The 20,779-nt window shown below is 40.2% G+C and overlaps 1 protein-coding gene and 1 long non-coding RNA gene across 2 annotated transcripts in view; one reads left to right on the forward strand and one right to left on the reverse strand.

Annotated features, from left to right (window-relative positions):
• LOC121821659 (immunoglobulin lambda-1 light chain-like) overlaps nucleotides 1-20,779 on the forward strand; it is a 755,041-nt gene that overhangs the window by 449,242 nt on the left and 285,020 nt on the right. The gene's annotated exons all lie outside the window — the stretch shown is intronic.
• Nucleotides 693-13,466, reverse strand: LOC143268056 (uncharacterized). Its single transcript, XR_013043639.1, has 3 exons — nucleotides 13,350-13,466; nucleotides 1,140-1,228; nucleotides 693-828 (listed from the first exon to the last, which is right to left on the reverse strand). It is a non-coding gene; the product is annotated as an uncharacterized LOC143268056 (long non-coding RNA).

A 20,779-nucleotide genomic window follows, 5' to 3' on the forward strand; every position in this document is an offset into this window, starting at 1 on the left:
CAACTGTCTTGCTTATCCAGAGGGCCTAGTCCAGTACCATGGGGGCTCCTCGGGTATTGGTCCACAGTTCATGTGTTTCCACTAGTTTGGCTAGTTGTCTCTGTACTTTTTCCAATCATGGTCTTGATATCTCTTGCTCATAGAATCCCTCCTCTCTCTCATTGATTGGACTCCTGGAGCTCCACCTGGGACCCGGCTGTGGATCTCTGCATCTGCTTCCATCAGTCACTGCATGAAGGCTCTATGATGACGGTTAGGGTATTCAGCCATTTGATTACCAGAGTAGGTCAGCTCAGGCACCCTCTCTACCTTTGCCGGTAGTCTATGGTGGAGTCATCTTTGTGGATTCCTGGGAACCTCCCTAGCACTCTGCTTCTCCCTATTCTTATAGTGCCTTCATTTATCATGGTCTCTCTTTCCTTGTTCTCCCAAGATTCAATACTCTTGTCTCTTCTAACTCCACTTCTGTCAGCTGTCCACTAGTGCAGCTAGTAGAGTTTAATACTGGACTTTAAAAGAAATAGCATTTTCTTTTTCTCAATTTGTACTTCAATAAAGGAACCAATTGCCTACCTCAAAACATTAAAAACAAAAACTTATAACTGACAAAAAAAATGTTAGAAACCAAACTTACCTGTGTGCCTCCGAGCAGTGGCGTTACAGAGATGAAATCAGAAAGGGCCACCGTCAGGGTTTCAGTGTGAACTTTGGTGCTGGGCTGTTTGCAACTTCCAGAGTGATAAATGTCTTTCTTAAAAGAGTATTAGGTGAAGATCTTCATTTGCAGGTGCAGAACAGAAGAACCTTGCTGAGACATCCCTTAGGGGACTGAGTAAGATGGAGCAGAAAAAGGTAACAGCTTTTCACCAGAGCCTGAGGAGATTGCTACATTTCTGCAGGGGTTTCCCATTTAGTAGAGTGGAGCTGAAGAAGCAACATCTTGGGCCAGAGAGGAGAAGAAGCAGCAGCGCTCTTCTGGGAAGTCCCCCTAAATGGGGGGCGGGGAGGGTGTAGGCAGAACAAAGCTCAGCTGTGATGGCTTTCTCCAGGAGAGGAGCAGGATTGCTCTATACTGCAGGGAGACTGTCCCCCTACTGCATCCCAGCTTCAGGTATAGCCTGACTTTGCATTCAAGATACCTTTCCCTCCAGAGCTGAGCTGTCTGCCCTATTGCAGCTCCAAGTATAGCTTGACTTCCCGAACAGTCAGAATACCTTTCCCTCCAGAGCTGTAAAACAAAAAGCATCTCCAACAAATGCGGCTGGTCAAACTGGACAGCTACGTGTAGAAGAATTCAAATAGATCCATACATATGATCCTGCACAAAACTTAATTCCAAATGGACTGAAGAGCTCAACATAGGGCCAGATGCACCAAATCTGATAGACGTGAAAGTGGGGAATAGTCTTGAACTCACTGGCACATGAAAATGCTCCCTGAGAAGAACACCGGTAGCACAGGCACTAGGACCCACCATTACTAATTGGGGCCTCATGAAGTCGAAAGCTTCTGTATGGCAAAGGATGCTATCATTCAGACAAAGTATCAGGCTATAGAATGGGAAAAGATTTTTACCAATTATGTATTGAATAGTGGCTTAGTATCTAAAATACATAAAAAACTAAAACCACTGAACATCAAGAAAATAACCCAGTTCAAAATGGAATAGAACTAAGCAGAGAATTTTCAAGAGATGAAACACAAATGGCTGAGAAGCATTTAAAGAAATCTTGATGGCTAACATCATTAGCCATCAGGGAAATGCAAATTAAAACTACTTTCATTTTATACCAGTCAACCAAAATCATCAATAAGACAAATGGCAGCTCATGCTGGCAAGGATGTTCTAGTCTAATTACACAATGGAATTTCATTCAGCTTAAAAAAACACAAAATTCCTTTGTGTAAATGTACCACATTTTCAATATCTTCTCAATCAGTCAATGGACATCTAGACTAGAACAGTAATGAATGTGGATGAAAAAGTGTCTCTGTAGGAGGAGGTAGAATCCTTTGGGTACATGCCCAAGAGTGGTATATTTAGATCTTCAGGTAGATCTATCCCCAGATTCCTGAGGAACCACCACACTGATTGCCATAGTGACCGTACAAATTTGCACTCCCACCACCAAAGAAAATGTTTTTTCCTTTCCCCACATCCTTGCCACAAAAAGACCAGTCCAAGTTTTACCCAATTTTTCTCCCGTTTTGTTTTCTAAGAAAAAAAAATACATGAAAAACTTCACCCTGGGCTCTGCCTCTTCTCCCTGGTCCTTGTTATCACTATGGCGAGAATTCTGATGAGACATTTTATAGTACAGGAGGTAGACAGTCTTTACTACAGAGTAAAGTCTGGCACTCTCAACAAGGGTAAGTTAACAGTGACCAAAGATACTATTGTGTCAATTTATGTTTTAAGCAAGCTTTATTCCAAAGGCCCCTGATGGGTGTTTTCCTGTGTGGGTGATTGACAAGAGTCGAATTGACTCTTATGGGGAGTGAATATGGTATCCCTTGCTCATTATCAGAGGCCTCTTGTTAGATAGTAATTTTATAAGATTTTTGTAGCAGGCTGAGTGTTCAGCCACTACAGTAGTAGGGCAGGCATGAGTGTAGAGTTAACAAATTCACTCTTTAGACCAGAACAGGAATAATAGTTTATAGAGTAGATTACAAAAGGGAGGCAGGCTGGGAAGTAACTTCAGTATCCTCTAGAGCACAGGGCAGCGGGCGGGAGACAGGTGTGGGGGTGTCTCCATTTGAGCAAACTACTTTTATAGTAAGGGGGACTTTCCTTGTGTACTTTCCTGGCATGTAGTTCATCCCATGCAAAGAAATGCAGTTCAGATTACCTAGTCTGGGAGGTCAGCATAAACTGTAGTGCACACAATCCTCAATTATGCATTCCTGGGCATGTAATAGGGCCTGTGCAAATCAGAATCATACAAACAAGAGCAGTTCTGGTTGATTAAAGTTTGGTTCAGGTTAAAGTGTGGGTCACAGGGCAATAGGCTGCAGCTCGGTGATGCCAAGTTGCAGCAATCTGTGGCTAGCAGTTTGAGATATTAGGACCATGCTTTTGAAGATTCCCTAATGGGGATCGGATCTTTTTTTTTTTTTAATTAAGGTTATTTTCTCAATAATCAGGTATTGTCAGTTACCAGGTTTCTCCAGAACCAGGTTTTGACAGTTATCAATTAAAGTTTTCTTAGCAGTTCAAGGTGTCATGTTCCCTTCCAGGATCAGAGATATGACTCAGGTCCCATTCTTCTTGACCATTGATTAGTTGACTGTAGTTGTAGACCTGGGTTTTAAACTATTATGATGTCCTTCAAGCCTACTAATATTGTAGTAGCTATGTAACACTTAGGCCCGAGTAACTCAGCTTTCTCTACCACTTCACAAAGGCCTTGAAAGTTAGTGTGGGGAAGGTGCCAATATACAGTGTACTCATTCATCATCATCTAATTGGAAGTTTATTTACTGCACTGCTGCTAGGTGATGGCCATGAAGCTGAGTGATACAGAAAGGCAAGTCTGTACACCAGGAGGTCACACCAGAATGAGCAACAAGCTGTGTGCAGAAGCTATTAATGCACGGAACAGTAAGCAGTGTGGTCAGTGAAGTCTATCATCAACATGAGGGCTTAGGTCAAGAACTCTGCAAATGCCATCTATTTGACATTGTAGAAAACTTATTTTTCCTCTGCCCATAGGTATTGGTTGCAAATAGCTTCTTGGTTAGGAGTAGGAATCCTGTCCACTTCCCTCTCTCAGAGTGGGGACCCTGTGTGGCTCACCCCTGTGAAGGTGCCACGTGCACTGCCATGGGCTCTATGAGTTCACATGTGCGTCAATCCTGTTACATCTGGAGGACAGTGTTTCCTTAGAGTGGTTTGTCACCTCTGGCTCTTGAAATCTTTCCACCTCCTCTTCTGCATAGGTCCCTGAACCATGAGGGGCAGACTTGATGAAGCATATCACTTAGGACTGAGTGTTCCAAAATTCGTCTCTCTGCACATTGTCCAGTTGTGGGTCTTTTTGTCCTCCCTGACCCCATAGGTTTGTTTGACTGCATGATGGCTTTAAGTGCAACCATTCTGGAAATAGTACAGATATTCTAAAATGTGGTCGTATGGTTACGAGGGCTATCCTCTTGATTAGATTGTCATGTGTTTATTGGAGCTCAGCCCCTCTTGTTCTTAGGAGAACAAGCCTGGTATTGCCTCAAGAGGCTTTTTATAAGCTTGGGGTGATCTTATAGCTCTTTAGAATTGCTAATCCACCCAGGTTGTAACAGAGGGGTAGAATATGTTAAAGGAAGATCTCTTTAGGCATCCTCAGCTGTACAGTTCCTATACTTGATGTGTAAGTGGTACCTATGTTAGGGTCCAAACCGTGACGCTGAATCCCACTATGGTGGTTCAAATGAAAATGGCTTCCATAGGCTCATATATTTGAACACTTGGTCTACAGTTGTTGGAACTGTTTGGGAAGGATTAAGAGGTGTGGCCTTATTGGAGGAGGTGCTGTTACTGGGAGCAAATTTTGAGGTTTCAAAAGACTTTTTGCCATTGTGTGTGTGTGTGTGTGTGTGTGTGTGTGTGTGTGTGTGTGTGTGTTCTTCCTACTTGTGGATCAAAATGTGAGTTCTCAGCTACTGTTCCAGTGCCATTTCTGCCTCCCAGATACCATGCTTCCTGCCATGATGGTCATGGACTCTAACCTTCTGAAACTTTAAGCCCCAAATTAAATATTTTCTTTATAAGTTGCCTTGGCCATGATGTTTTATCGCAGAAATATAAACGTATCTAAGACACTCGCTAACCAATTAAAGACACACTGAGTAGTGGAAAGCAGAAATGAAAGACTGATAAATGAACTCTCTTCTTTGCTTCAGCCCCACCGGACCACTTTCCATGAATGCTGCCCTGACAACACAAGATGGCACCCTAGGAAGGCCTGTTGATGTTGGCTATGATAGTACACTGGGAAGAGGAACAAAGAGGTTCATTGACTCCTCCATCAAGACCATCCTCAGGATCCTATCAGAGGTTTAGTTTTGAATAAAATCAAGAGGTATCCATAGCTCAGCAGTGCTGGTCAAGCTAGTCCCTCCCTCCTGACCCCCTCTACCATTGTCTGAGCTTCAGTCTCCTGAAAAGCAATATGATACGTTTTAAGTTTCTTCTCAGAAAATAAGTCCTCCTGGCTTCCTCAAGGGTCCTGGCTTGTTCCTTCTCTCAGTATGAGATTCTTGGCATCAATGGTATCAGTGTCCTAATACCAAAGGGAGGACCAAAAGTATATCTTTACATTGTTTCATGCCTGCAAGGATGGCTATAGAAGTAGATGCTTTGTGACTTGGACACTCCCTTCTTCCTCTACAGTTTCCAGGTATGGCAGAGTAGAATACACAGAATGAAATGACAGAATTTACCGCTCATCATTAATTCTTCTGCATCTAAACTAAGATCTACAAGGGGGACTGAGCTCTAAGGATGGGACTTTGCCCTCAGTGGGAGGCTTGGCCAAGTGCTTTATGTCTAACCGCCCTGCTTAAAAAATATATGAGAGCTAAAATGGGAAAAAAAGATTCTAGAAACACCCCAAGACTTTCTAATGGTGGAGACATATGGCTGTTAAAGCTATCTGCAACTAGGGTTGGTGCCTGAGATGTCAAGAATAATGAAGGGAGGGGGTTTCCTATGGAGCTTACATTTCACTAGATAGATAGAAGCCCCCCCAAGTGTATTAAAAAGCAAAGGCTTTATAGGTAACCCTACTTGCAAGAGTAAAAATATTCTAAATAAAACAACTTGTTTTCTTCCTTTTGGCTATCAGACCATCCTGATGGTCCTCTATAAACTGGAATTTCCTCTGGAGTATCATGGCAGGAAGAAATGGCTGAGTCCCTCATCCCTGCGGGGAATGTTTCCCTGTGACACATACTTCTCTCACCTATTTTCCCAAGGCCAAGCTTTGGGCATGTGGTTAACAGGGAAGAAAGGCAAATGTTCTATATATCTTGGATGCAATGGAGGGTGATGCTTTTCATAAGATAAAAAACACTATGGGAACAGACAAGTGGGAAGTCAAATTTCATTCGGAGATTTTAAAGCCTGAGATGCCTGTTAGATATTTAAGTAGAAAAGTCAGGTAGTCAACTGGATATATAAGTCTAGAGTCTGTGGGAAAGAACTAATAGAGAAATGGTGAGGATAGGAAGCCCTAGAATTGAGCACATTTTGGACCAACATCACCATTCTACACCTGTTACACATGCATTGCTGGAATCCAAGAATTTCCTTTGTTGCCGCTCACTTCCCATTGGCCAGCCACACCATCCTGAGTACAGTTTTGATGAGCAGGTGGATATAAAGTGCTTCAAAGAGTGAATTCAAAGAAGCAGTGACTGTGAGGAAATGGAGGCATATGGATTAAATGATACAGAAAATTATTGTGACAAATTTGAAAATGTAGCAAAGCTGTAGGAGGTTACAAATTAAGGAAGATTTATTTCTTTTTAACATGAGATGAACTATAAAATAATAATAACAACAGGAAATTGTGGGGTTGTTATAGCAAAGCTGGTGTTTTCAGGACAGAGGTGGCAGGAGGTTGGTGTAAATGGAGGCTTTTTTCTGTCCCACCCCATCCCATGGCTGCTTCTAAAATAATCACTCAGAGGCTTGATATTAACTACAAACTGCTTGGCTGAACGGCTCAGGCTTATTACTATCTCTTACTATTTAAATTAACCCATTTCTACTGATCTATGTATTGCCATGTGGCCATGGCATTACCAGTCTGCTGGCATCTTGCTCCTTGGGCGGCTGGCTGGTTTCTCCCAGACTCCACCCTTCTTCTCCTTTATCTCTGTTTGGATTCCCTGCCTGGCTCTATCCTGCCTTGCCATAGCTTTATTTATTAACCAATGAGAGCAACATATATTCACAGTGTACAGAAAGACATCCCACATCCGATTGGCTTAGGCTAGGAACTGCATAAGGAAAGACAGACTTGCCCCTGGTGCCTAAGAACAGGCCATCATCTTCAACATCTTTAACTGAGAATTAACCTAGAGTTTAGTAGCTTTGATCCTTGGATCAGAAGGTGGATCAAGTTTTGGAGCTATTATGTGCTATTGTGGTGTATAGAGCCTGAGAATCTGACGTGGCAGACATATACCCAATCCTCATAGCGTCAATCCTCCACTAGGTTAGTGCTCACGAGACTCTGAAAGTACAAACACCAGTCCTCTGTCTGCTTGAGGGACAGCTTTCAGCTCAAAGCTATCCCAGGAGGTACGATCTAGGGGGTCTCTAAAGAGGGCAAGGGCGAGAAAATCTGTGCAGCTCATTATTGTAGTTAAGCGCTGCCTTCTGAGGCCCCCAAGATAACGAAAGGGAAAACTCCCACTGTGAAGGCGGCTCAGGCAAACATCAGACACTTTTCCAGTACAGACTCAGCAACATCAGGAAGAAAAGTGGGCAGAATACTAATCATCAACTATTAATGAAGAAAAAGAAAACAAGTATGACTGTGATGTCCAGGAGCTCTGGGCTGCAGGAAGTAGACCAAATTCTCAAATCTGTAGGATGCAAGGAGCTGAGATACACATTAGGAAGGCACAGAGAACCTATTTAAGAAAATTAGAGAAGAAAATTTCCTAAATCTTAGACAATGAAATAGATATTCAAACAAAGGGCCATTTAGAACACCAAACAGACATGACCAGAATACTTATCCACAACATAGTATTGTCAACATGTCAAAATTACAAAGTAAAAGAAGAATATTGAAAGTGGTAAGAGAAAAACACCAATTCATTTACAAAGGCAGAAACATTTAAACAATAGCAGCAACCCTCAAAGCCAGGAAATCCTAGAATGGTGCTATTTCAAGCCCTGAAAGTAAATTACTGACAATTAGGAGTTTTGCCTTACAAAGACATTTTTAAATAGACAGAAAAAAAAGAAAGAAAGAAAGAAAGAAAGAAAGAAAGAAAGAAAGAAAGAAAGAAAGAAAGAAAGAAAGAAAGAAAGAAAGAAAAAATCAAGGATTCCAAAACAAGCCCACCCCGAGGCAGTTCATTACCACCAACCTCATCTGTGCAGACAGTGCTTAGAGGAACGCTACAAAAGGAAGAGAAAGGAAGACAGGTTCAAATTCAAGAGCACAGGAAACACATGTTATGGGAGAAATGCCTAAACAAAGAAGAGCTGAGAAAGAGGTCATCATGTCCAGCACAATTAACCAGAGAACCCCTGATACAATGATTGGAGAGAAAAAAATCAAATAATAAACAGCTAACAAAATTATTGGACTCAGTAAGTATAGCTTAGTAATAACCTTAAATACAAGTGGATTCAATTCACCAATGAAGAGAAAAGACTGGCTGCCTGAGTTAAAAAAAAAAAGAAAAAAAACCAACAGATCCAACTTTCTGTTATCTCTAAGAAGCATTCCTTACTAATAAAGACAACCACAGACTAATAACCAATGATGGGAAACAGTCAAACAAATGGAAACATGTGAATCTGACATAGCTACTATTCTACCAGATGAAGTGGATTCAAATCAAGGATAGAAAGGATAAAGAAAACCACTTCATACTAAATAATGGAACAATTACTGAGAAAATATGGCAATGTAAAAATACATGCATTAAATATCGGTGTCCCCAATTTCATAAAACAAAGTCCAAGGGGCATAAAAGGTCAGGTGGATCCCGATACAATAATACTAGATAATTTCAATACTCCACTCTCATTTCAAGAGAAGTGATCCAAATTAAAAGTGAAAAGAAAAAGAGAAAAGGTAGACTATACTGTAAAGTAAATGGACTTAACAGATGTATACGGAACATTTCATCCAACAAAAACAGAATGAACACCCTTCTTAGGGGCCTACCAACCTTCTCTAATACAGACCATATTTTAGACCACAAATCCAATCCAGGCAAATATAAAATTACCAAAATATTATCTTGTATCTTACCAGACCACAGTGCAAAAAAGAAAAACCTATAATTAAGTAGCAAGGACTACACATGACACAGATACATAGAAACAGAACAGTACATTTTTGAATGACCTGCAGAGCTATTGAAGAAATTGAAAGAACCTTAGAACCAAATGAAAATAAAAATACATTATTATGGTGATATTTTATTTGTATTCAAATGTTATTTGTATGTTAATAAATAAAGTTGCCCGGGGGTCAGAGCTATTAGCAAGCCATAGGAAAGCAGGGCAGTGGTGGCGTCTGTTTGTAATCCCAGCACTTGGTAGGTAGAGCTAGGTAAGTCTCTGTGTGTTCATGGATACATCCAGTATTGGATACACATGCCTTTAATCTCAATACCAACCATAGAAAACCTGGAGGTCTATACAGACAGGCCGTGATGAGGCGGTCATGTGGTTGGGTTTACAACCAATGAGAAGGGAGAACAGAAACACTATAAAAAGACAGACACAAAGGAAGTGGTTCTGGTTCGGAGAGGTAGGACCATCGCAGGAGGAAGGGTAAGGTTTTAGCTCTTAGCTCTGACCTCTTGGCTTTCTTCTTTGCATTGGTTCTGTGTTTCTTATTTAATAAGATGGTTGGTTACATCTACACATTATATCAAAACTAAAGCAGTTTTATGAGGAGAAAAATATAGTTTTGAGTACTTTCTAAAACCAGAACAAGGGGCTGGAGAGGTGGCTCAGAGGTTAAGAGCACTGGCTGCTCCTCCAAGGGTCCTGAGTTCAATTCCCAGCCACCACATGGAGGCTAACAACCATCTATAATTTGGTCTGGTGCCCTCTTCTGGCATGTAGGCAGAACACTGTGTACATAATAAATAAATCTTTAGGGAAAAAAAAAAAACAGAATAATCTAGAGTAAATAACTTAAGGATGTACCTCAAGTTCCTAAAAACAAGAACAGTCTAAACTCTAAAATAGTAGATGGCAATAAATAATAAAGATCAAGGCAGAAGATAAGGAAACAGAGATGAAAAGAATACTATATAGAACCAATAAAAAAGATTGACAAATTCCTGCCCAATTTGTCAAAAGAGAGAAAAGACCCAAACTGAAAATTTAGAGAAAAAAATTATGTAAAATACAAAGAGTCATTAAAGGGTACATTGACAATTTATACACTTCCCCAAACTAAGGAATATAGAAGAAATGGATAAATCTGTAGAAAAATTATCTACCAAAATACAAACAAGAAGTTATAAAGAACTTAAACAGAACCATAATAATAACTGTGGATCAATTTCTCTGATGAATATTGATCCAAATAGTCTCAATAAAATTCCTACAAGCTGAAATAAAGAACATAAAGAAAATCAAGTTGGTTTCACACCAGGGAGGATTAAATAAACAAGTGTAATTCAGAACATCGGTAGGCTTAGAGATAGAAACCACATAATTATATTAATCGATGAAAAAAAAAAGGACTTAGATAAAGTCCATCATCCCTTCACAATAAAAACCTCAAAGTAACTAGGAACAGAAGATAAGATAATCTCAAGATAATAAAGGCAGTATACAACAAGTATCAGTGTTATACTAATTGGGGGGAAACTTGGATCATTTCCTCTGAAATCTACAAATAAAAAAGAATGCACATACCTTCCATTGTTATAAAATACAAAGTCTTACCTAGAGCATTAAAACACAAGAATTAGAGAAAGAGGATACAAACAGAAAGGAGAGAAGGTGGATTACTGCTATCTGCAGACAGCACAACCTTATACTTAATAGACCCTAACAATTCACCAGCAAACTATAAGCTCTGTCAAACACTTTCAGCAGAGTAGCAAGATATAAAAATTGAAACACAAAAATAGTACCCTTTGTATATATCAATAGTAAACTCACTGGGAATAAAGTTAGGGAGAAATCCCATTCATAATAGCTTTTTTAAAAACAGTTGGGAATAGGCCTAATCATGAAAGTAAAAGACCTACAATGAAAATTTATGAAACTAAAGAAAGAAATTGAGAAAGACACTAGAAAACGGAACGACCTCCTGTTCTTTTGGGTAGGCAGAATATTATATACATATTACTCAAAGCAATGTACATATTCAAAGCAATTTCTGACAAAATGACAATGACATTCTTGAATAAGAATAAGAAAAGACAATCTTAAATCTCATATGGAAGCATAATACTCCTAATAACTAATGTAATTCTTAGCAGAAAGAATAACGCAGGGTATGTCACAGTATCCAATCTCAAACTGTATGGCATAGTTATGGGACAAAAACAGCAGAGTACTGTCATGAAACCAGATGTGTAGATCAGGTGGGCTAGAATAGATGATCTAGGAATAGAGCCTTAGAGTCACAGTCATATCATTTTGGAAAAGCTGTCCGAAATATAAACTGGAGACCAAACAGCCTCCTTTACAAATGGTTCTGAGGAAACGATTAACATGTAAAAGGACACAACTAGATCTCTATTTCTCACCCTCCACAGAATCAATTCAAAATGGATCAAAGATATTAATGTGAGACAATAAACTTTACACTGTTCCAAGAAAATCTAAGAAAACACCTGAAGATACAAGAATAGGCAAACAGTTTTGGAAAAGGACACTAATACATCAGAAATAGTTCTAAGAATTGACAAATGAGAGATTACATGAAATTAAAACATCTTTGGCACTGTAAAAGAAACATTAGAATAAAGCGTCAGCCTACTGAATGGGGAAAAAAATCTGCCTATTACTCATAAAACAAGTCATTGATTTCTAGGATATATATATATATATATATATATATATATATATATATATATATATATATATATATTACAAAAATAGAACAGATAAAAACAAAGCACCTAAACCAGTTAATGGGCCAATGAACTGAACAGACTATTCTTTTTTTTTTTTTTTTTTTTTTTTTTTTTTTGGTTTTTTGAGACAGGGTTTCTCTGTGTAGCTTTGCGCCTTTCCTGGAGCTCACTTGGTAGCCCAGGCTGGCCTCGAACTCACAAAGATCCGCCTGCCTCTGCCTCCCAAGTGCTGGGATTAAAGGCGTGCGCCACCACGCCCGGCCTTGAACAGACTATTCTTAAATGAAGAAATACAAATGAGCAATAAATACTTGGAAAAGTGTTCCAAGTCATCAAGGAGACACAAGACTATTTTGAAATTCCATTTCAACCCAGTCAGATGGCCATGATCATGAAAACAAATGACATCAAATGCAGGAGAGGAGGGTGTGTGAGGAGAACCCTTATCATTGCTAGTGGGAAATCAAACCTGTACAGCCACTATGGAAATAAGTATGGAGGCGCCTCAAAAAATTAAACATTGAATGACCATTTCAATCTCCTATGTGATTCTTACGTATATATTTGAAGGATGCCAAGTTAACATAGACAGAAATACCTTACCTACACATCCACATTTATTGCTGTACTATTTATAATTGCCTGAAATAGAACCAGCCTAGATGCTCATCAACAAGAAATGGATAAAGGAAGCATGATACATATTCACAGTAGAATTTTATGATCCTGTAAATAAAAATAAAATCATGACATTTGTTAGGAAAAGAGGTGCAACTGAAATCTTTGTTAAGTGAACTAAGTTGAACTCAAGCCTAATACCACACTTTCTCTCATGTGCCGGACTTATATAAATTCATTTCTCATGACACCAATTTCCCTTCTGTACACTGAATGTGTGCTGCTCTCACTGGTTGATGGTAAAAGTTGACTTGGCCTATAGGCAGGCAGAATAATGCTGGGCAGGAAAGCAAATGGAGATACAGGGAGAAGTAAGGGAGGAGTCGGCAGACTCAATCCAGTCACCCAAAGAACAAGGTGTCAGAGAACAGGTAAGCCAAAGGCTACATGGCAATGCACAGATTAATAGAAATGAGTTAATCTAAGTATAAGAGCTAGTCAGTAGTTGGCCTGAGCTAATGGCCAAGCACTTTTAATTAATATAAACCTCTGTTGTGTTTACTTAGGTCTGAGCGGCTATAGACTGGGTGGGACACAGGAAAACTTCAGCTACAAATAGTGCCCACTGTGGAGCAAGTGTTTCCACCTAAAACCTGAGAAGGCTTTAAGAAAAAAAAAGATTCTAAAACAGAGCTAAACACAGCTTCCTAGTTGTGTCTCTCAGGCAAGCCGTGAGCTACAGTATGGCGGGTTTGCAGCAGTATGTGGGCTTGACCTGCAGCGTGATGTATTCCCGTGGTACACAGAGGCCTCTCCAAGCCACACATTATGCTAAGTGGTGGATTTAGCCTTTGCTAGTACAGGCAAGAAGGGTGGGGGGCGGTTCTGGGCTACACGCTGCTCGATGGAAGCATAGACCCACTGCTTACCAGAGTTGGTGGTGAGCCTGGTTCCCAGAGCTGGCTGTAAACATAGTTCTGCCATGTTGGGAAGCTGAGGTGGGTGGAGCCAGCAGCCACAGCTGCCATTTCATTCCTAGTCATACTGCAGTTTAAAGCAATAGATACACAATAAAACAGATTCAGATGAAATAGTTTACAATCTGTGTAAAAATGCATGTAGGCTTGGAAGAGAGAGAAAAAAGAATATATGCAGTTATATAAAGGAATAGATAGTTTTAAAAGAGAAAATCTTTAAAGAGACAGTAAAGGAAGTATAAAAAATAAGCCATATAAAGATGGATATCGCACAGAGAGTCTGGATTATGTTGTCTTTGGAAAAAGACATTTGATTGTAAAAATTGCTGAGTTAAATCAATATGTATATATTAGAGGTATCTCAATTTCAAAATGTATGTCTAAGGATATGTTGCTTTGGGAAAGAGGTTCTGCTTTGTTTCCACAGAAGATAAAAACCTGTGGACTGCTTCCAGGCTAATATGGTTTGACCAGTCAAGACCCCCTGAAAGGTCTCTGATGTCATCATGGCCCAGATGATCCAACATCCAGAACTGTTTCAAGGCAACTGGCTCAGACAAAGCAGTCTCACAGACTACTCCAGTCAGGACTTGACCATTATCTTGAATTTTCTCAGGATCCCATATGACTACCTATCAGTGTCCCCTATCAGCACTAGAACACTATGCCCACATTCCCAAATAATAGATTATGGATGTTTGTCTTTGTTTAGGTTGTTGGTCACAAATTGTTATCGGTCATAGTCATTATCTTTCTAAAAGAAGAAAGGGGGATATGATGTGGAAATATAGGATATAGATATGATAGGATGAAAGGGTGAATTGTTGAACCTTTTTTTAAAGAGCAACTTGTTTAAAATGTTTTACATTGTTATGAATTTTAGTTTATTGATACAAATTTAAAGTTAATTTTCTTATACTGTATGTATATTTCTACTCTTATTTAAAGTATTTTGTTTGTGCAACTCATTTAAAACTGTAGTGTATAGTTGAGAAATACAGATTAATAATTAGTCATCCATGATAATCAAACTTATAGCCATGTTAGTTAAGTTTTCTAGATATATATAGATATATTTCAATTAGGTAGTTAATCTTCAAACACTTCAAAGACCCACAGAATATGACATTTAAATATATATAAACTATATATATATATTAACTATATATACACACACACACACACACACACACACACACACACATTTCAATTAGTTAGGTAATCTTCAAACACTTCAAAGACCCACAGAATATGGGATTTTAATGTTTAATGGCATTTTAAATGTTTTAAAAAACTTAGACTTTCCTGGACAATGAAACATGTCTGCTCCTGGCAGTACTGATTTACTTCAAAGAAAGATGGACATCAAAGACACTCCATATGGAATTTATCTTTTTCTTGGCAAAAATAGCCATTTGGGCAAGAAATGGTTCTTGCCTGGACTGCTTGACAAAATGTTGTATCGACTGAACATACAGGACCCATAGGCAGGTGATCACTGAACTTTGCAACGTGAGATGGTCCTTCAGGTTCCTGCTTCACAGAGGAAACTGCCAGACATTCTACAGCACACAGAGAGAAGTGACTGAGAGACTCTAGACCTATAGGCTGAAGATGGATGCCCCAACATTGCAGAAGAACTCTGGGTGACTGTCCAGGCAGCTGTCTTTGACATTCTAGATTTTTGGAAGTTGCTTACAATGTTCTTCCTGTTTACTTAGGTAATATTATATCCTTCTGAAGTCTTTGATGTAGTTGAAGATTAGATAGTTATAATTATGGTTTTCCTTGGTTATGATAAGAGATAAGGTAGATATGAAACTTTAGACTCACAAATATAAGATAGATATTTTCCTTAAATTCACAAAATACAAATAGACTAGATATTGTAACTGTAATTCTTTTTAAAATTTATTTATTTTTATTTTACATGCATTCATATTTTGCCTGCATGTATGTGTGTGTGAAGGTGTCAGATCCCCTGGAACTGGAGTTACAGGCAGTTATGAGTTGCCATGTGGGTGCTGGGAATTGAACCTGGTTCCTCTGGAAGAGTAGCCAGCACTCTTAACCGCTGAGCCATCTCTCCAGTCCATAACTGTAATTCTTGTTTGTTATATGTAATTTTACTATGTTAAAGTTAAAACCTCCAGAGCCTGCAACTAGTTGACAGGAGTTAGCCATAGAGAGTATGAGGGAGCCAGGCAGACAGACAGGAAGTAGTAGGGAGATTTGGAGTATTGGCAGTCTTTTGGGTTTGGAACAGCTGGAGAGATACTCTTGCTGGGTCACTAGCCAAAGAGGAAGGTCAGTCAGTTGGTTGCTTTTAGGCTTCTCTGAGCTAGCAGGTTTTCACCCCATCATCTGACTCCCAAGTCTTTATTGGTAAATAGAACGATAGAGACTTAGTTAAAACCTGTGGCAGAACCAATGTCAGAAGGACGGGAAGTCCCAGCAGCCACAGCCTGAGTAGAGGGGCACTGGCTGCAGAGCTGCAGACAGCAGCTAAAAATAGCCCTAGATTCAGATGCAGCTGCCAAGCCAACAGACAGTAAAACAACAGGGGTTTCCTGGCTGTATCCCCATTCCAGGCTTCACTTCCCCCATCCTTTCCCCTTTCATTTCCTTGTGCCTCTGTACCCTTAGATAATGTTCCACCCCAGGTTGCATGATATTTCTCTGCTTTCTCAGTTATCGATCCACTCACTGAGTTCACAACTAGTTGGGTCTCTGCAGAACCCTCCTGAGCCTTCCTCGGGAACATGGGAAGAAAATTAGGGGAACTCCTGCTTACATTTGTGCTCATAGGATAGTCTGGACCTCAGTCTCCATAGTGAAAATGCACTTCTACCCTGAACCTTGTCACTTGGAGCCTCCAGTTTTTTTTTTTTGTTGTTGTTGTTTGTTTGTTTGTTTTTAAGACCAAACCAACCAACCAACAAAAATAACCCAGGGAACTGGGGGGATGGGTTTGTCTCCAATGGAACTTTATGACCATGAAGGCCTGACCCCACAGGACTGAAGGAGGTCATGAAAGACACACAGGTGGATTCTTGTGCTTATTTCTCTCATTCTTTTGTGCTTCAACTGTGTTATTAGTGTGTCAGGTCCAAAAGAAACTGGGGACAAATGGCTGACTGTGGTACCTATTAACACACCAAAGAACATGCTGGCCTCTAGGCTCTCTCAGCATTGCGAATACCTGTTATAGAGTCCATGACTCCTCTCTGCTCTTCTCACCCCAACCCCTTACCCTAAACTTCTCCAGCTCATGGCCTTCCCTTTCCCCAGCTTCTCATCCCTATAGGACCCTGCCGATTTGGACATGTGCCTTCTTTTTGTTGTCTTGATTCTCTCTCCCTTTTTTTCAGATTTATTTATTATTATGTATACAGTGTTCTACCTGCATGTACGCCTGCGTGCCAGAAGAGGAAACCAGATCTCATTACGGATGGTTGTGAGCAGCTATGTGTTTGCTGGGAATTGAACTCAGGACCTCTGGAAGAGCAGCCAGTGCTCTTAACCACTGAGCCATCTCTCCGGCCCCTGTCTTGGTTCTCTTCTCTCTTGGTTCTTGGGCCTCTCTCATGGCGCTCTCCCCCCCCCCCCCGCCCCCAGTTCAGTATACTGGTCATGTTTAGTCTACTATTTTCTCTCCCTTCTCTGGACTCTTCCAGATACCTCTGGCTGTACATATATACAATAAAAAACTTTTCCTTGCCAGGCGGTAGAGGCGCATGCCTTTAATCCCAGCACTCAGGAGGCAGAGCCAGGCAGATCTCTGTGAGTTCAAGGCCAGCCTGGTCTACAGAGTGAGATACAGGAAACCCTGTCCAAAAAAAAAAAAAAACTTTTCCTCAACCATACCTTGAAGATATCATCTCCTTATTTTGTATACGTGAAGACCATCTTTCTTGACAGAGAATTTGCCTTGGTCTGGGCTTCAGAATAGGGAAGTAGTTATGCTAAATTCAGAGACGTGAAAGAGCCAAGCAGAGTCAGAACTCCCCCATGTCACTTCCAAGGAAGCAGCAAAAAGCCCAGCAAATTCTCAGGTTCCTCCTCTGGGGGAAGCAGTTGACCTCAGTACTTTCTTTTGAAACTTACTTACCTTGTCTTGCGGCTTGCATCACCCTGGCTCTTCATCAGCTGGGATGGTCTGGGGTTCTGTCCTCTTCTTTCCTATCACAACTGTTGCTTCGTCAGAATGGAAAAGAGTCCCAACTGTTTTAAGTCATCTCAGCCAAATCCTAGACATTAAGGAATAAATACCAGTTAACCCTATTGGGTCCTGAACAAATGTCAGGGTCGTGAGAAACACACACACACACACACACACACACACACACACACACACACACACACACACACACACAAACCACATGAATACTATTTTAAGCCTTGAGTATTGAGAGGCTGGCTTATTACAAACATAGATAGTTGGACATGGGAGTACTTTTACAAGTTCAACGAAAATACACAAGGATATACACACTAATAATCAAAACACTGACAGCAAAAAAAATGTACAAAAGGATGAAGTTCTTAATTCATTATTAAGCACAAAGAAAAGCCTAGTCAGGCCATGTTTTTCTTTCATGTTTGTGTTGCTGGGGATCGAACCTGGGCAAGCTGCTAACCAGCTGCCCTACAGCTATTATAAATACCAAACCCTGAGCCTAGGGACTTTTTAAATATGGAAATATTGGCAAATCTCTTTCCATCATTTCTCTTTCCAATCAGTCTGCCTCACTTAATTCACAATAGATAAATTTCAGAGCTTCAGAACTATTGCACAGCTCAGACTACAACTGCCTTAGTTTGTAATTCGGGAAATATCTCTATATTTGAACCTACTAGAGTTCTAATTATTCCATTCAATAGATCCTTGTACTGTGTATGACATGCTATAGTTTTTCCTGGACTGAAAACTCTTTGTAGGCTGGAAAGTCTACACAACAGTCCTGATACATTGTTCCTTAGTCTACATTTATGGAGTAATGTAATGAATGTATGGTTTTCAGTTTCCACCTAGTATGGTTGACCTGCTCAGAGTGTATTGGGGTAGGCTCTATTCTACACAAAATTCTACACATACATGTAGTGGTAGTGAATGATACTTTCCATGCCCTTGTATGTTCTTCTTGGTCAGCTGCATGCCTCCTACCCTCACTTCCCTCTGCGTACTACTCTGCCTCTAGACCTTTTACACTTTATTTGATATACAAAATTCCATTTTTATTTTCTTCTTTTTTTTTTGTTTAGTGGTGATGGTGAAATTTTTTCTTTTTCTCTTTCATCTAGCCTTAAAATGTAATTAATTGGAAACCCTCCAAAATAAGTTAAATAAAGCAACAAAATTCTTTTAAAAAATTTTAAAACATCTCATTTTTGGATTAATATTTCAGAAATATAAAATCTAAATATAGTTGGACACTTATTTTGAAGTAAGCTTTTCACTTATTCAACAATGATCAACTATTTGCTTTTCTTGGGTCCAGACTTGGGAAATAGGTAGAGGAGTAAGTAATAAGAGATGCAGAAGATACCCTTGACCACAGAAGACTTTATTGAAATTCGTAAGCTGCATTCTTCCATTGCTTTGACAGAAATTCTGAGCATCATAGGAGTGTGTGTGTGTGTGTGTGTGTGTGTGTGTGTGTGTGTGTGTGTACAATCTTCCTATTGTTTCAGTGGTCCTTAGGATGCCCAAATCTGATTAGAAGCCAGAAAGCAGTTTGCCCATGGCCTTGTGATTCTGTGGCTAACAGAAATAGTCACAGAGGAATTTTGCATGGCAAAATTTAATAGAAGTATGGTGGCCCTTTAATCATGAATTCTTCTGTTCTGTATGGATACTCCAAAAAGAAGATTCTATGTTAAGTAGATGTGAGGAGACAGCCCAGGGAGCCAGAAGAAACTGGCAAGCTGCAAGAGAGTAATTCAGGACTGATCCTTGGGAGGAAGGAAGAGAAGCATGGAAAGCAGTAGGCTCGGGCTTGGAGAGCTCTCAAGAAGAAGATTAATATAATCGACCTGTTGTGGAAAGTTGTGCAACCATTTGTACAGGAGGGTGGCTTCACAGTTGCTGTCACTGGCTGAGACTGTGGGATCTGTGGCCTCTAGTGCAAAGTTGGAGGTACATTTAAAACAGATGAGCTGGGGCTTTGAATCAATAACTCTCATGTATTTCCATGGCTACCACATGTCTCTCTATTTCCAAGCACCCTAAGCAGCCCCTCTCCCCTCCTCCTCAACTCTATGGTAATGGATCGTAAATACAAGTTGCAAATGAATTTGTCTTCCATGTTTGCAGTTGTTCATAGGAATCTGATGCAAAGAATCAAAACCACAGACAGCATGTATAGAAGGAGGGTAAAAACACATTTGACTTTTCCACAGACATGAATTGTCTCTATTTCTCCACACTGGCTCTTCAGTTTGAAGCCGTCAGACAAGCATGGCCCCTCATCTTCATGCATTCAGCAGCTGCCTTCCCTGCTACATACTTAGGTGAGGAGACTTAAGCTCCAACCCAAAGTCGGCAACATCACTTTAGCCACTGATTTCACCGTCTCTACCAAGCTTCTCTCCAAATTACCACCAAAGCTCAACAAAATACAAGCTTTCAAATGGTGAGCTTCTCAAGTTCTGTACTCACTGGGTCAGGAGATGACTGAGAAGCCAAATCATCACTAATTCTTAAAAGAATGAAGAGCAGCACCACAAAGCACCTAATCTTACCAGACACGGTGACAGGCGCCCATTATCTAGGTCATCTCCTTTGGTTTCACCTCAGCCCCCTAAAGTCAGTCTAGATGGCTTCTTTTTCCACAGTTCAGGCCACAGGAAGAAGGACTTGTCTACAACTGAGACCAGGCATTGTGACTCTAGGATCATTGCTCCTTCTAATTTCTCCCATGATTTCTGACCCAGATACAGGGAAATGTACATGATTTAAGAATATGTATTAAGGACTAGAAAGGTGGTTCAGAAGTTAAGAGCACTTGCTGCTATTTCAGGGGATCCCACGTTCAGATCCCAGCACCCATACCAGCCTGCCTGTAACTCCAGTGCTAAGGGGTCCAACACCCTCTTCTGGCTTCCATGGGTACTGCATGCACATGCTGCATATACATAAACTCAGGCACAGGCATGGAACAAAAGGAGATGCATACTTAAAAAAGAATATGTGCTAAGTTGGGCTTAAAGCCAGATTGTTTCCTATCAGAAATTATAAATATGAGAAGAAAGAAGCTAGCTTCTTTTTCTTCCTTTCAACCTAGTATATCTACATCTCAAGGGTAATATTGCCAGAGCAACTCAGAAGGGCCTCCAGTTCCCAGGAACTTACGGGGATCTGACTTCTCCACCTCCTCTCA

The sequence above is a fragment of the Peromyscus maniculatus genome, chromosome 12 (assembly GCF_049852395.1).
Source record: "Peromyscus maniculatus bairdii isolate BWxNUB_F1_BW_parent chromosome 12, HU_Pman_BW_mat_3.1, whole genome shotgun sequence".
In the NCBI taxonomy this organism is placed as follows: Eukaryota; Metazoa; Chordata; class Mammalia; order Rodentia; family Cricetidae; genus Peromyscus; species Peromyscus maniculatus.